Source organism: Porites lutea, chromosome 3, assembly GCF_958299795.1.
Source record: "Porites lutea chromosome 3, jaPorLute2.1, whole genome shotgun sequence".
NCBI classification, from domain to species: domain Eukaryota; kingdom Metazoa; phylum Cnidaria; class Anthozoa; order Scleractinia; family Poritidae; genus Porites; species Porites lutea.
Window position 1 is genome coordinate 19,012,863 of NC_133203.1, and position 4,092 is coordinate 19,016,954.

The following is a 4,092-nucleotide window of genomic DNA, read 5'->3' on the forward strand; positions in this document are numbered from 1 at the left end:
GAAGAGCTTTTGGGAAGCCTTAAATGACTCTTTTAGGAGCCACCAACTCTGTTAAAAGTTATTGACCAACAACATGACCGAATAAACCCTTTTCTAGTGTCCTTTACATTGGGACCCATGAAAATTTAAAGAAGTAAAAACAACGGTTGAGCCCAACTTGCAGCAACTTTCGTTTCCCACTTACTTCTACATGACAGCATCTCCTTAAAAGTTGTTCAAGTTGCTTTTGCAATCAAAGAGTGAGGTAAAATTTTAAATCCATTTTAAAAAAACTGAACTATATGTGGCAAATGACATTGCGAACTGAGCTATGAACTAGGAACATTCGAACTGCGAGTTTTGTGATAATTCGTGTAGTGTATATGTAGTGAGATTTGTCCTTATATAAGAGCCTGAAATCCTCGTGGTTGTAGTTTTACCGCCATGTTGCATAGAATGAGATTTGGTGATTAAAGCCTGATTTTTCCGGCAAACGTCTTCCTTAGTTCACTACAATTTAATCACCAATCTCAATGGACAAAGTACTCAGACCAGAGCGCTTGGAAACGGACCCTAACAGTGGCGAAGCTTCGAAAGAATGGCTACATTGGAAACGAACGTTCGATAACTTCTTGGCTGTCCTACCACAGGATGACCTCGATAAGCTTTCGGTATTGGCGAACTTTGTGTCTCCCTCAATTTTTCAACACATCGAGGAGTGCACAGAGTATGAAGCAGCGGTGGGAATGTTACAAGCACTTTTTGTGAAGCCTCGGAATGAAATATTTGCCCGCCATTTACTTGCGACGAGGTGCCAACAACCTCACAAAACGCTGGATGAATTTCTTCAATCTCTGAAGACATTTAGCAAGGATTGCAATTTCCAAAGTGTTACTGCCTCTAAATACCGCGAGGAAAGCATCCGGGACGCTTTCATTACTGGGCTACGTTCACCTTCGATACGCCAGAGGTTATTGGAGAACAATACGCTAGATTTAAAGACTATGTTTGATCAAGCTCGGTCTCTAGAGTTGGCTATGCGTAATTCCGAATCCTACGCTAGTCCTCCTTTGTCTGTAAATGCAGCAGTTCCACTCACCGCTACGGAGGATCAGGAGCAGATAGATTCTGGCACACTAGCTGCAGTAGGATCAGATGCCTCTACTTGTTTCTTCTGTGGAAACAGTAACCACCCTCGTTCAAGATGTCCTGCCCAAGATGCAGTTTGCTCTAAATGTCAGAAAAAGGGCCATTTTGCAAAAGTTTGCCGTTCGAAGAAGATCAGCAAGAACAAAGTTTCGGCTGCAGCCTGGTCTCCCACACTTGCCACAGTGGGTGCCCCTGAATCCCTGTCAAAGTCTTTGGGAACTGTTACTGTCAAAGGTTTGGAAGTCAAAGCCCTATTTGACAGTAGCAGCACTGAAAGTTTTATTCATCCAAGGTTGGTGGAGAAGGCCGCTCTCACCATTCATCCTTCATCTGGTACAGTATCCATGGCTACCTCAGTGTCTAGTACAGTCAGTATCACTGGTACGTGTACCGCTAACCTCACCTACCAAGGACGTGAATATGCAGGTTACCGTCTGTCCGTCTTGCCTGGACTTTGTGCTGACCTAATCCTTGGTCTTGATTTCCAATCCCAGCATTCGAGTGTCACTTTCCATTACGGGGGCTCCGAACCACCTTTGGCCATCTGTGGTTTTAGTACGTTGAATATAGATCCACCTGAGCCGTTTGCGAATCTGGCGGCAAACTGCCATCCAATTGCCTTGAAGTCTCGAAGATATAGTCGGGAGGATTCCGCCTTTATTGATGAAGAAGTGAAACGACTACTCAAAGAAGGCATCATAGAGCCGAGCCTTTCACCATGGCATGCTCAGGTCGTTGTGACTAAGGATGAAAATCACAGGAAGAGGCTAGCAATCGACTACTCACAAACAATTAACCGATTCACACTTCTAGATGCTTTCCCATTGCCCAGAATAACCGACATGGTCAACAAGATCACCCAGTACAGAGTCTTCAGCACCATTGATCTTCGAAGTGCGTATCATCAAGTGCCGCTCAAGGAAGAAGACAAGCCTTACACAGCCTTTGAAGCTCGAGGCAACCTCTATCAGTTCACTCGCCTGCCCTTCGGGGTCACCAATGGAGTAGCCTGTTTTCAGAGAGAGATGATGAAGTTTGTAGATGAGAATGGTCTTAAGGCGAGCTTCCCCTACCTTGACAACGTTACTATTTGTGGCAAGGACCAAGAGGATCATGACGCTAACTTGAAACAGTTCCTTGAGGCTGCTAAACGCAAGAACCTCTGTTATAACACTGAAAAGTGTATTTTCTCAACCCGGTGCCTTCCCATCTTTGGATACATAATCGAAGAGGGTACCATACGGCCAGATCCTGATCATTTACGACCCCTTCGAGAACTCCCCATTCCACACGACCCAAGGTCCATGAGCAGGTGTCTCAGATTATTCTCCTATTATTCACAATGGATCCCAAAGTTCTCGGATCGAATCAAGCCAATTGCCTCTTGCAAGACATTCCCTTTGCCCCCACCAGCTGTTGAAGCATTCAAGAGCCTCAAGAAGACGATAGAAGACACTGTTGTCACTGCTATTGACGAGACTATTCCCTTTGAGGTTGAAACCGATGCTTCCAAGGTAGCATTAGCGGCCACTCTTAACCAGAATGGAAAACCTGTTGCCTTCTTCTCACGAACTCTTCAAGGCAGTGAACTGAAGCATGCATCCACAGAGAAGGAGGCCCAGGCCATAATAGAAGCGGTGAGGCATTGGAGACATTTCCTTGCTGGAAGGCACTTCATCCTGAAAACTGACCAGAAATCAGTGTCTTACATGTCCGACAAGCAACACTGAGGGAAGATAAAGAATGAGAAATTCCTGTGTTGGAGACTGGAACTCTCCTGCTTCAGCTTTGATATTGTCTATCAGCCAGGTAGAGATAGTGTCCCAGCAGATACACTATCCAGGGCTATGTGTGCCATGGCCACTGAAGATTCCCTCTTCAAGCTTCATGAGGCTCTCTGCCATGCAGGCATCACCAGACTAAATCACTTCGTGAGAACCAAGAACTTACCTTACTCCCTTGAGGAGATTAAGAAGATGACAAGCCCGTGCCCTGTATGCTGTGAATGCAGACCTCAGTTCCATCGCCCAGAGAAGGTTCCCCTTATCAAAGCCACTCAGCCATTCGAGAGAATCAACATCGATTTCAAAGGCCCCCTTCCCACTAATAACGGAAACAAGTACTTCCTTATGGTTGTTGATGAGTACTCCAGGTTCCCGTTTGTTTTCCCATGCCCTGATGTGTCTACGAACACAGTTATTAAGTGCCTTACATCGCTGTTCTCACTTGTTGGAATGCGAGCATATGTCCATTCAGACCGCGGAGCTTCATTTATGAGCAGAGAGTTGCGCGAATTCCTGACTTCGAAAGGGGTGGCTTCAAGTCGAACTACCAGTTACAACCCAGAAGGAAATGGTCAAGCGGAGAGATGCAATGGTGTGATATGGAAAGCAGTTACTATGAGTTTGAAATCCAAGAACCTACCTCTCAGGAACTGGCAAGATGTCCTCCCGGATGTGCTACACTCCGTCCGCTCTCTTTTGTGTACTGCCACCAATGAAACTCCACATGAGCGATTCTTTGGTTTCTCACGCCGATCGTCCGCTGGCGCCTTCATTCCTACCTGGCTAGCGACACCTGGGCCACTGTACATGAAACGTCAGGTACGCACAAGCAAGATGGACCCTCTGGTGGAAGAGGTGGAACTACTCCAAGCAAACCCTCACTACGCGTATGTGCGTTATCCTGATGGTAGGGAGACAACAGTAGCCACGAAGCACCTTGTGCCGAAGGGCCAAGTTGTTGAGACCCAGCCAGCGCCAGAATGTATTCCCGTGGAAGCAGAGAACTTGCCAGTTGACACATCTGTGGGTGTTTCTCTTGATGCAGAACCATCGTCTGCGCCCGAACCTCCACCTGAACCTCAACCTGAACTTACACCTGCACGGAATGTGGAACCAGCACCTGTTCGTCGCTCCCAACGAATTCGTCGTCCAGTAGTTAGACTCAATCTTTAAGGACAGG